This window comes from Chamaea fasciata, unplaced genomic scaffold, assembly GCF_029207755.1.
Source record: "Chamaea fasciata isolate MVZ Bird 193981 ecotype frontalis unplaced genomic scaffold, bChaFas1.0.hap1 SCAF_6, whole genome shotgun sequence".
NCBI lineage: Eukaryota > Metazoa > Chordata > Aves > Passeriformes > Sylviidae > Chamaea > Chamaea fasciata.
This window is the reverse complement of record NW_027094091.1, coordinates 42,979,095-42,991,428: the sequence shown is the minus strand read 5'-3', so window position 1 is coordinate 42,991,428 and position 12,334 is coordinate 42,979,095.

The following is a 12,334-nucleotide window of genomic DNA, read 5'->3' as shown; positions in this document are numbered from 1 at the left end:
GGCATGCACCATGTAAGTGGTGAGTTGCTCATCATTACTCAGGGGAGCAAGACAAATGAGAAATCAATTGAACATGAAACCATTGTTTCTGATTGCCTATGTTGAAAATAAATGATTCATTGAGTACTTTAATTGATTCATATTCGTGGCTAGGAGCTCCAGTCTTGATTTACAGATCTCTTCACCAGTCAGGCTGGAAAGTCTTGCTCCCACTCACTTTATTTGTGCAACAAACATCCTTTTCTCTTGGCCAACTCATGTACAAACTTTTTTCTCTCAGATTGTTTACTTTGCCTTTAAGAGGCTGGTGATTCCTCTCACTTATATGGTGCTTTTTAATTCTTTTTTTAATTCCCAGAGGAGCCTGCAAGGGCTGGGGATGCCTGTGCGTAAAGCACTGGGCTCTGTGCCCAGCAGGGCAAGCAGATGACCCCATCCTCAGAGAGCTGCAGTCTACATGTACCATGGATTTATAGTGTCCACCACCAAATAAGTGGGAAAGAGAACATTTGGTAACTTAAAAACCTTTTGTAACTCCTTGTGAGATATACTGTGGAGTACTTTGTGTCTGGTAATCTGTATGCCCTCTGTAGATAGCAGCAGCTCCTCGCAGGGGCTGAGGAGGCTGTGCCTTGTGCCTGCTGCTGTCTCTGTTATCCACAGATCCGAAGAGGAGGTGTTGGAGATCTGCCTTTGCTTTGCCACAGCAGTTCCATAAGTCATCAAAAGAGAAGGGAAACAAGGGGGTATTTGCTGTAGGTGAGGGGAAGGAATGGGGAGGGAGGGGTATCCCGGCTTGTGTAACTGGGGGGTGGTGCCATGGTAGGGACAGGTCAGGACAGCTGCAAGGACAGAGAGGTCCCATCTGTCTGATTCAGGAGAGCAGGTCTCTGACAGCCCTGACTTAAGGGAGCACAAGTGGAGAAAGGAGGGAAAAAGGAATCTGACAGTTATTTCAGAGTTTATCAGGTAGCTAAGGCAGAGGCAGCTTCTCAGTAGCCCTGTGTGCCCCCAGCCATGCAAAGGCAAATGCCCTGTCTGTCCCTTCACCACCTTGTCGTGGCTGGTTTCTGTGGGGTTGCATGGCTCTGCCTACGTCTCTCTGTGTGCCCTGAGGTCAGGCTGTGGGGAAGCAGAGTTATCTGGGAAGAGCCTTCTCCAACCAAAAATACCATAATGCCACCAAGCTCTTTAACTCATGGCAACCACAACTGAGATGGCCACCAATAAAGTGGGCAAGAGAAAACAAACTGCAAGAGAAGAAAAAACCCAAATGCTACCAATATCTTGCAAGTGTTTGCCGCCAAGTAGAACAGTCCTAACTCAGTTGCTCAGGATCTAATTAAGAATGGAGCCGGACAAGCTCACAGGAGCTGTTATGGGATGAACTGGATTTAACTGTCTGAGAAAAAATGTTTTTCACCAGGTCATTTTTCAGTTGCTTAACGCTTTTTTAAACAACTTTTTTTTTTTTTTTTTTTTTTTTTTTTTTTTTTTTTTTAGCACCTAAAAAGTTAACATTTTATTTTATCACTCAGCCCTTTGCTGTGGTGCTGGGGCTGGCAGGGAGAGAGAGACAGCACAGGAGTTGGGAGCTGCAGGGTGGGCAGGAGGTGCTTTTTTTTCTGTTCCTGCACTCCACACCATGGCTATGGGGCTTTGGCTGGCAGACCTGTGAAAAGGGTCAACCTGGTGAAAAGGGTCTCCTGCTCTGGTCCCATCCCACAAGTTTCCTCTCTGATTTGATCAAACGTCTTGGCAGGATCTGTTTGGCAGTGGAACAGCTACAGTGCTGCTACATATGTTTGTAGGTTTTTGGGTGATACATTTTTGCATCAAAATGGAAGGAGTTCATGTCCTGTGTCTGCTCAAGGGAGCTGTCACAAATGAAAAACCTAGAAACACCTGCTCTGTGCCCAAACTCTCTCTGGTGCTTGGAGGACTGTCTCCCACTGCTTGACTGTGTAGCACAAGTGGTTTGTCTGTTTTAGTGTTCCAGCCAGGAAAACCTGGTTTCTGCAATATTCTGGAATTTTGAAAGCCTGTCGTGGAAGGGTCTGAGTCCTTTGCCCTGTCCAGAGAAGCTGTGCAGGCAGGCACTGGTGGGATGGCCCCTGTGTCGACTGTCCAGCTGCAGGAGCTGAGGTGACAGTGAGCTCTGTTGAAGCTGGATCTAGTTGTTCCAGTCTTTGATGTGTATCTTCCTTCTTTCAGCAATGATTCAGTGAAGACAGCATGGGTTGGGTATGGTGAGGGAGGGCAGGATTAAAGAGTGGGAACTTTAGCTTCGAAATAGGGTGTTTTGGGAAGGTAGGTAGCTTGGAAATTCACAAAATGCAGTTTGTGGTGAAAAGAAAGAAAAAAGGAAAGAGTTGCTGGGCTAATAAACACTGTGATCGTATAGCCACGGACAGGGACCAACACCTGGAAGGATACTGGTGTGCTTGTGCTGCCTGTTAGTTCTTTTCTTGTTACTGGCTAGAAGACACTCATGTAAAATAAATCTGTGAAGGATTTAGTGTTCCCCTTCCATAGGCCATACATTTGCAGGGAAGTGTCTCTGTAAGCCTTGCTTTAGTCCTGGTTCTGCAAAGAGGTTGCAGGAACTAATTATTCATGATTTTATCTTGCTACCTGAAATACATAAATAGCCTAAAGGTTCCTCTGATGGACTTCTTCCAGCTCTTTGATGTGCCAAAGATAATTTCTGTACATACTCCCTCAACCTGTCCCCACTCCCTACCAAAAGTTTAATGTTTCTACTTGTTATGTTTACCTGTCTGTACTAGACTGTAAGGTCTCCGAGGCAGGGACCTTGCTGTCTTTCATGTTGAAGTACCTTGAAGGAGTTGTAACTTCAACAGCCATAAAATGTGATACAAATTATAAAAGCAATGTCAACTAACACAGCTCTTTGGCCTTCTCTGCACTAGGCAAGTGAGCAGAAGTTTTCCACAGGGCTGCCAGCTGTTCCTGACACTGGCTTGGCGTGATCTGTGCCAGCAGTGCCAGCAGCCCATTCCCAAGAGGCAGCCACCGTCACGAGAACACACAGTGCCCTGCAAGACAATCCTGTGTCTGTTACAACAAGCATGCTGATGTAGCCTGTGCCCACTTGCAGTCAGGCTCCTTATGAGGTGTCAACAGTGGCAAGACTTTTTGGAAAGCCTCCACACGAGAGAAATCACCCTGCCAGCAGCAGGACCCCACGCTCCCATGGGTTTAAAAACTATCTTCTGGAATTTCTAAAAGCTCAAGTCTCACAGTGCTCTGGATTTAAGTTCCCTTGTGTGAGAGTGTACCAGTGAAAGCAAACAGATGCATCCCTGCCTACAGCAGTTAAGGCAAGAAATAGGCAGAGCTGAGCAACACGTGCTGCCCTGCCCCAGCTCCCACATGGCTCTGGTGCATCCCTGGGGCTGGAACCCCCACTTCAAAGTGTTTCTGGGAGCCTGCCCCTGCTCCCAAAGTCCACAGTGCACTTGCTCTCTCACCTTCCTCTCTTTGGAGCCGTTTTCTTTGAGCAGCCTGGGATGTGTCAGGGAGAGACCTTGTTTTTATAACCTCCTGTTATGGCTGGAGGTGATGCCTCTGTGGTGACAGCTGGGGAGCAGGCTTTGATCTGGTGCATCAATGCCTCCCTCTGGGAATTCAAGCCTCTGAGTCTTATTTGCCCTGGCCAATCATTAGGGGAATTTCCCCTAAATAAAGAGCCATCAAACCTTATCAGCTGTCTTGCTATGCCTGTGTCACCACTCTTTGAAGACAGCATCTGCCACAGAGAGGTCAGCAATCTCTGGGTAGAAGTCCAGTGTGCAGACCAAAGCAGTGCGAAACTGGAAGGATGTCCTGGCATTGTTTCAACCCCACAGCATCCTAGCAGTTCAGGGACCAGCAGCCATTGGGCCAAGAGCCCAAGTCCCTATTAACTCCCTGCCAAGAACATGGCCTTTCTGGCCTCCTTTAGTTTGCAGTAGGTGTGGGCAGGGTGCCATCAGGAGTCTCACCAGCATCAGTTGCATCCCAGTCACCTAGAAAAAGACTGCACAGAGCCTGCTGAGCCCTAGCAAGGGGGCAAGCTGGGCTGAGGCTGCTGGCAAACAGGTGTTCAGTCCTACAAGGGGTCTTTGGCACCCACTGATACCAGCCTGAGGCTGGGCTGTCCTGCTGCTGTGCTGGAGAAAAAGTAGAGCTTACTTTTGGGTTTTGCAGCCCTCGTCACTGCAGGATCTTAAAGATGAACAGGGGCTGGTGGAGCAGCATGGTCAGGATTAGGGATGAGAAACTGGGACATCCAAGTTCTGCTTCTGGATTTACTACATGCCCTTACTTTGCCTAACTGTAAAAATGCTGATAATATCTTCAGGTTTTTCATGCCAGTTTCACATCTGAAAGACTGACCATGACATTTGGAGGTAAACTGCAGGGCTAAAATGCTGCTGCACATACAGGTTGTTTTTCTTCTTTAGAGAAGCTTATTTCCAAAGACAAGGGAGCGGTGAAGTTAAACTGGTTCATGTGGGGAGCTGCAGACCCTACACCCAGCCAGACTGCCTGGCTTGAAGCTAGCTGTACATGAGACCTCAGAAGTTTCTGTAGTTATGGTTACTTCTTTCACACATCTGCTCCTGCACACTGCTCGAGGCCCTTCCATACTTCTTTCAATCAGTGCTATTCTTTTGCTGACCCAAGTCTGCTATTCACTGGTGAATTGGGTGCTGTTCATTGCAGCTTGCAGCTTGAAATACTATTTTGCTACTCTTAATGCTTCCCATTCATTTGCTGTGGTGATTGGATTCATAACAGCAGAGATGCAGCTTTCATTGATACTTGATGCAGCAGCAATACCGTCAGCAAAGGCTTTTTTGTACATAGGCTCCAAACCTTTCAACCACACTATCAGAGAAAGCCATAATGTCCCTTTTCTGCAAGGCCCCGAGCCACCTGCAGCCCCTGAAAGAGGACATTGTTTCCCCAATTAACCAAACAACATGGGCAGTGTCTGTGCTGGTTGCAAGGGAGGGCTCTGGGCAATCTCTTTTTGCCCTGCCCCAAACCCTCGCCCTCCACATCCTCCCATCCCGTGTGAGGCTGATTTTCAGCCCCATTGCTGTTTAAATGGAAGAATGTTTGCAGGGAGGGTTATTTCAGCTGCTAAATAAGCCCCCTGATACGCTCTGGCTCTCCCGGTGTGGCAATCCTGCTAGGAGGGATTCCTGGGTGCTGGGGCTTTACATGATCAGACACAGTTTTCTTCTTGCCTCAAAGTGACCACTGGAGAAGTGGGGGTGTTCTTTTTTTTCCTTTTCTCTTTTTATTCTCCAAAAAAAGCACTCGTGTGGGGAGAAGATGCTGCACTACCTTTTGCTCAGATAAAAGGAGTCTGACACCTTAGCATTGTTCAGAGACAAGAAAATTACTCTGTCTAGTGAATATTCTAAAGAGATTAAGTAACAGGGTGCAATCAAAATCCCCTGTTTAAAAGAAGACCTGTCTCACTCCTGCTAAGCCAACAATTTAATTGTTTCGCTCATCTTTTGCAGAATAACTTTAGAGAAGGAATGATGGAAATGTCTCTAAATGCTTTTTGATAAAGAAAAGGAAGATTCAGACTGTGATCCATGCTGGCAACCAGAGGAAAAAAAAAATCTCTGCCTCAACAGATAAGTGGTGGTTTATTATGGGCATATCCTTGCCTGTTTCACTGAGTGGAAAAAGGAGTTATCACCTGTAGCTCAGGCTGCCAAGCGCCACCCAGCAGCAACAAGGTTGCCATTTGGCAGGGTATGATACCAGCCCTTGCTTGTTTTGGATAAACAGAGTTATGTTTTGAATGGAATAGCAACGCTGTTTAAGAAAAACAGATTAGTTAAAGAAAAATGGATTACAGATTATACACTGAGGTAGTAAAATGCCAAGAGGTGGCAAAGATAATCTCTGAGCTGGCCCACTGCAGCCCACTGGGAGTTGTACTGCCTGGAGGAGTGGTTGGTGGGTTGTTATCTCAAGAGATGTAGAGAAGTGTGCATGGTGCTTTGAATCAGCTTTTTCTTTGCCCCACATTTTGTCTTTCTTCCTTGGTGGGTGTCTTGGAGGGGATGGAACACTGGAATCACCTCCGCATCTCAGGAGCAAGAGGAAAAAAGCATCCTAAGTGTTGGGCTCTTGTAAACATTCCCCCTCTCCCTTCAAAACCTGTGTCTCTATCTGTGTCCTGTCCAGCTTGCAAACAACTGCTGACACAAAGTAGATGCAAGCCTGCTCTGCCCGTGGTGTGCAGGGCTTGGGGTGAGGGGCTCTGGGGAAGTGGGGGTCCAGCAGCATTGTCCTCAGGCAGCGCTCCTGTGGGCAGGCAGGGGTGAGGTCGTCCTGGGACTCCCAGACACAGTTCCTACTAAAGCCCTGCAAAAAAATACCTGGCACAAGAATAGCTTGCTGGGATTCCCCTTCCTGCTATTTCCCTCCAGGCCTTAGCCACTTGTTTATCTTGAGGGAGAAGTCCACAGCTACAGTTAGCTTTGCATATTTGATCCTGTCTGAGGTCATTTCTACATCCTATCTGCAGTATTTCTATTGTAAGTGCCTATAAATGTTTCATTGGGGTAACACAATTGCTCAATGAACGTATTACCTATATTGTCCCTGTGAACTCAAATACAAATGTTGTGGCAGTCACCTCTTGGTTGTGGGCTTAGTGACAGAGGCAACAAGAAGCAAATGCCAGAGCTGGCTGTGGCTGGCACTTTGGACCTGATCTCTGTAGAAGCCCTAGGAGCCAGACTTGGTGCTACCACCCCTCCACCAAACACAGGGCCAGTGCTGAATGCCTCCAGGACATCTTCTGAGAGGGCTGCCGTCAGTTTTGGAGCACAAGTTACAGCAGCAAATATTATTTTTTAAAGGATGCAGGGCACAGTGCCTTTGGTTCCTACTGAGCAACGTCGGGATTGTGGGTGTGTGACACTCTTGAAAATCAGGCTGTACTTGAATGGGAAAAGGCAGAGAGATGTATGACAGGAATGATCAGAGATGCACCGTGCTATCTGGATGAAAAGAGACTGAATCAGCCAGACTTAGCCTAAAAAAGGGAGGACTCAGGGCTGCGACAGGTCTGCAACGTGACGAATAGGAGGAGGAATGGCTGCAGTTGCTTGTAAGGCAAAAGCCAAGGGATGTTAAATGAAATCATCAGGGAGATATTCTTTTAAGAGAGAGAAGTATTTTTTTCTCCCAGCCATAATTAATTGGTGGAACTCATTGCCATGGGATGCTTCAGGTGCTGAAACTATACATTGGTTCAAAAAGCAATTAGGCAAATTAATGGGAAAGCAGGCTATGGAGGCTGGTTAGAGCTGCTGCTGCAGATGCTGCCTGTGGCCTGGGAAGTCCCTGGGCTGCCTAGTGCTGGGATTTGCAGGCTTGCATCAGGGTCACTGTACTCTTTCTCGATAAGCCCTATGGGCCAGAGCTGCAGAACAGCTCTAGTGTGTCTTCTTTTCCCAGGGCACACCATGTCAGACTGGAAATACTCCCACTGTAAGGATTTTTCTCAAATGTAAAAATCAAAGGACTTCTGAATATCACTGTGAGGCACTAGGAGGAAGGGAGCAGAGCTTCACAGCTCTCACTTGTCTAAAGTGCATTACTGTGGGAGCTGTGCCTTTGTCCCCCTCCCTGACTTTCATGCTGGCAGCAGTGTTTCCTGACCAAGGACAAGCCAGCGGTGTGAGTACCAACACAGAAGATGCTGTGAGGGTAGCAGGACACAGAGAGGAGACAGCTGCGGTATCTTAACTGCTGTAGCTGCACGTTTAGCTTTGCTTCCATATACCTGGACACCTTGTCCTTCGCTCCAGCACACTCTGGTTAATTGTGGCATGTTGATACGCTAATAGATGCAGGTGTAACATCAAGAAATTGCAAGGAAACAGCCCCCACATAAATACAGATGGAGAGAGACGTGTAGTCTGCAGACTGTGATTAAAGCTCAGTGCGTTTACATTTTAAATGCTTCGGTACCCAGTCAGTTTAGATAGCTTAACCTCTGAGAATTAGATAGCTTAATCAGACAGAAATAGAAGCTGCACAAAGAAAGCTCTATAAAACCTCAGGGCTCTGGGTAGAGGAGCCCCAACCTTGACTTAAATTTTATTTAATGCAGCAGTTTGCTGGGCACTTTTCAGACAAGCATAAGAAGAATTGGAAGGAGATTTCATGTGCAAAGATATGTAAAACAGGACTTGTGATTTGTTTATTACATGAAAGAACACAGATCTTAGGATAAAAGGGTATAAAATAAATGCCATGGGAACCCAAACAGCTGCACTTTTTTCTTGGCATAGAGAGAGGTAAAACACAGATTGTGTCAGGTTGCCTCAACTGAACCTGTCTGCCTGGGTTAAGTGATGCTAACATTGGCCCTAGGTCTGCCCTATCCAAAGGTAGTTACTCTGGTAATCTGCTGCTTTGCAAGGAGTCATAGTTTTGGGGTGGGCTCTTGTATGCAGCCATGCAGACCCTCTGTGCTGCATGCAGGACACAGGGGACCTGATGGGGTATTTGCTGTAGTTGCAGGAAGGCTCCCTCAGGAGCTACAGGCTTGGGGTCATAAGGACACTGACCACCCTGACAAGGGGACAATCAATGGATGTGATCTACAGAGAATAAATCTGGAGTCACTCCAAGGCTGTTTATCGCAAACCAAAATTTACCTTTGGAAACCGGTCTTGAAAAACACCAGAGGTGACAGCAGCGCTTACCTGTGGCACAGCATTCCTGGCCTTCCATGGAAATTTGTGATCTCCACTGTATAATTTGGTCTCTTACTCCTGGTTATCCTATCTTAATCACTTGGGAAAACTGTATTCACCCAGGAAAAATGTACTCGCCCCGAGGCGTGTGCGCGTGGGATTATTTACCTGTGCTCCGGAAGGGCAGAGCTGCTCGGCACAGGGATGGGCAGTGCGCCCCGCAGGGAATCCCTGAGCAGGCTGTGAGGAGCCCTGCTCAGCCTTCCCCCATTAGACCACAGGCACTTCTTCCACAGAACTGGGAGAAGCTGTTGTAAGGAAGGACCTGCAAGGTGCAGGGGCATCTCCTATGCCCTTCATGCATCCCTTGGATGTTTGGGGTTTTTTTGGTTTAAACTCTCTCTCCAGTTAACTTCTCATACTTCTTCCTTCATTGTGTCTTTCCTTTGTTTAATTCTCTTTTCTTTCACTTTTCTCTACTGGTGCCTAAGAAACACCAGAGAAAGGTTAATTTTAGACACTATTCCCCCTTGTCCTTACTTGCCCACCCCAAGTGCACTCAGCTAGACTCTCTCTCCTTTCACTTTACCTGTTTCCTACTTTGAGACTGGCCCCAGGGTTTGTCTCTGCACACAAACCACATCTGTCAGTGTGGTGGGAGCTCCTTGGGATGCAGCAAGACACCATTGCCTGCCCTCTTCCCAAAACTGAAGTTCTGCTTAAAGGCCTGAAGAGAAGGTGAAAATCTCTGCAGTGTCAATCCTCAGTCAGATAGCACAAGGTAGTGAGGAGAGAGAAGCTAATCTATTCAGGTCATTAAGACGTGGGCAGAACTCTGTCCTAATGATCTCCTTTGAAATCCCATAAGTATAAAATTCATCTTGTGCTCCAGCGGATCCTGCCTGAAACTGGTATTGCAATTTTGTTTCTATGCATCTGCTTTTGTATTCAGTACTTTGATTTAGTTTACATAAATGGGTGGCTTTAATTTGCATTCCCATTGTAACCGCCTTGCAGCTGTGTGGGGTTAGGCTCCCTCCACCCAATTTTTGGCAGAGGCAGAGTTACTGAAGGTATAAGGAGCCCTCTGTGAGGTACCAGCAGGCATGTGCTCTGTGGCAGAGGATGGGGCAGCTCTGCAGTGTCACCTGCCCTGCTCTCACAGCCCTCCTGGCTGCTCGGAGCAGTCTGCGCCACCCTGACCACACGGAGTGGGGCCGCCAAGGCTGTGACAGTCTGCATCAGCTTGTGAGGGACAGCAAGAGCTGGCTGGAATAGCTTTAAAGATAACTGGCTTTATTTGTACAAGGGTTTGTTTGGTTTCCCTTATGAGTGATTTTGAATCAAATTGTTCCTAGAACATGCTTTCCAGGCTGATTGAGTTACCATTAGCCATGACCATACCTGCAGTCAGTTGTTGGTATCCCTGTCCTGTTCCACACCAGCATGGAAATTGCGCAGGTGTGGGACTTCCTGCACCAGTATTTTGCTTTGCAGCATCTACCACAGCCCCACTCCAATCTTGATTTGGGGTCTTTGGATGTGACCACAACAGATACCTTGTGATAGGCCAGGCAGGCCACTTGTAGGCATGAGTATTTCTGCTGTTGAGAGGCACCAGCTTTATTTTGGCAAAGCAAATAAGGCTTTCACATGTAAAAGCAGGGCAGCAAGAGGCCTCCTGACAGTTGTTGTCCTTTCATTGTTACCCAGAGAAAGGGTCCTAGGAAAAAGACACCATCCTGCTACTTGCAGGACATCTCACACTGCTCTAACAGCTTTAATTTTAGCATCTTGGCATAACTGGGTGTGTGTCTTTCCTTTGCTGTCTCTGAAGGCTTCACTGGAGCTTGTGGCCTGGAACCTGCGTGTACAGCCGATGAACATGAGGAAATGACAGATTTATGTTAATTCAATGTTCTCCAACACTCAGAGCCATTGCATTGGTCTCAGGTCAAAGCTGAAACTTTCACTGTAAACAATAACTAACAGATGCTGTACTTGAAACCAATCTATTGTCTGTCCTAGGAGGACATACAACTCCTTGGAACTGGTTGTGGGGATTATAAAGCAGAGCAGAAGAGGCAGGGAGAAAAAAACTACACCCTGTTTAGTGCTAAACCTATGGTGAACAGTGTCAATGGTAATATATAGGCAGAGAAAAGACACCTCACCTCACATCTTTCCTGGCTGGATGTTTTCTGGCTGAAAAATTGATTTTGGAGTTTGGCAGACAAAGAGAAAAACTGAGACAAAAACTGTTGTTTCTGACAGACCTAAAAAGTCATTCTGCCTCCAGATTGTTCAACTCTCCTCAGTGCTACCCGTAATCTCAGCAGCAGAAAGCAAAACTTTGCCATTTCATCCTGGTGAATCTTCTCATGTGCCAGCAGTTGCTAGCCAAATTTTTCTGTCTTTCAGCCAGGGAGCAGTGCTTTTCCCAGCTGAACTCTGGTATCCATGAGGACAGGCATGGCAGTAGTTTGGCGCTGGCAGCAGAGCTACCCCTGTGCCTGGCTGGGCTCACAATTTTGGCCAGTGACTACTATGGGGAAGATGCTGCCTTTACATCTCCCTGTCCCAGCTGGCTGTGTATAGGCAGTGGTTATAGGGTCACTGTGCCCCAGTTATCCCCGTCAGTGGGTGGACTCAAGAGATGCTACCTGAGCCCAGGCATCAGTTTGGACCTATGCAAACCTGTCAGAGGACAAGGGATTTATTAGTCTTTTTTCTCCTCACATCAGCTAGTGGGCAAGTTCAGCCTGATCATTAGCAAGGAAGAGCTATTTGCCCAATTCCATAACTAACTGGAAGGTGCTGTGAACTATGTTCATCTGACAGGGTTTGGTGGTGTTAACAGTCTTCCCCCGGCTGAAAGATGCCTTCTCCCTTCTGCTCCCAGCACTGCCCTTCAGAGAAAAAAAGTACCTTCCATTCAGCTTACTCTGTCAGTAAGCCCTGTACTCAGCTGTACTGTGCTGTGAAGGGCTTTGGGTGGAAACAGAGACACCAGGTTCCCTTGCACCTCTCCCTGCATGCTGTGACTCACCAGCTCTCCTCTTTCATTCTCCATCAGGAACGTAAGATCCCTGAACAGCAAAACTAATTCACAATTTTTTAATCCAGTGTCTCAGGGTAAGGTGCTGCAGCTCATGGACAGGATTGCCATTGAAATGAAAGGTGATCTGAACTTGCTGTCAGAAACCCTCCAACTGGTCTCTGCCATGTCCCTAGCACAGGTGCCAACCCCCCTGCTCCCTCTTTGTTTCTCTCTCCCCCTTCTTCCATTTCTTGCATGAAGCTCTTTGGCTGTACCACACTGTATGAACTTGTAGTAGGATTAATCTGATTTGAAGCCTGAGGTTATATTCAGCTTGGATCTAAGTCAGTAGGCATGGGGTCCATGGTACTGGAAAGCAAGAAGGCTGGCAGTGGCTGAAAGTGCTTGTTGTCACCTCTGCAGCCTGGATGTGCAGGAGAAAACATGAGGTTTGAGGGGTCAGAAGCTGGGGATCCTCTGGTGGGACACTCACATGGCTCTGCCTTTGGGTCAGTGCCATACTGCCACCATCCCATTGTGCCTG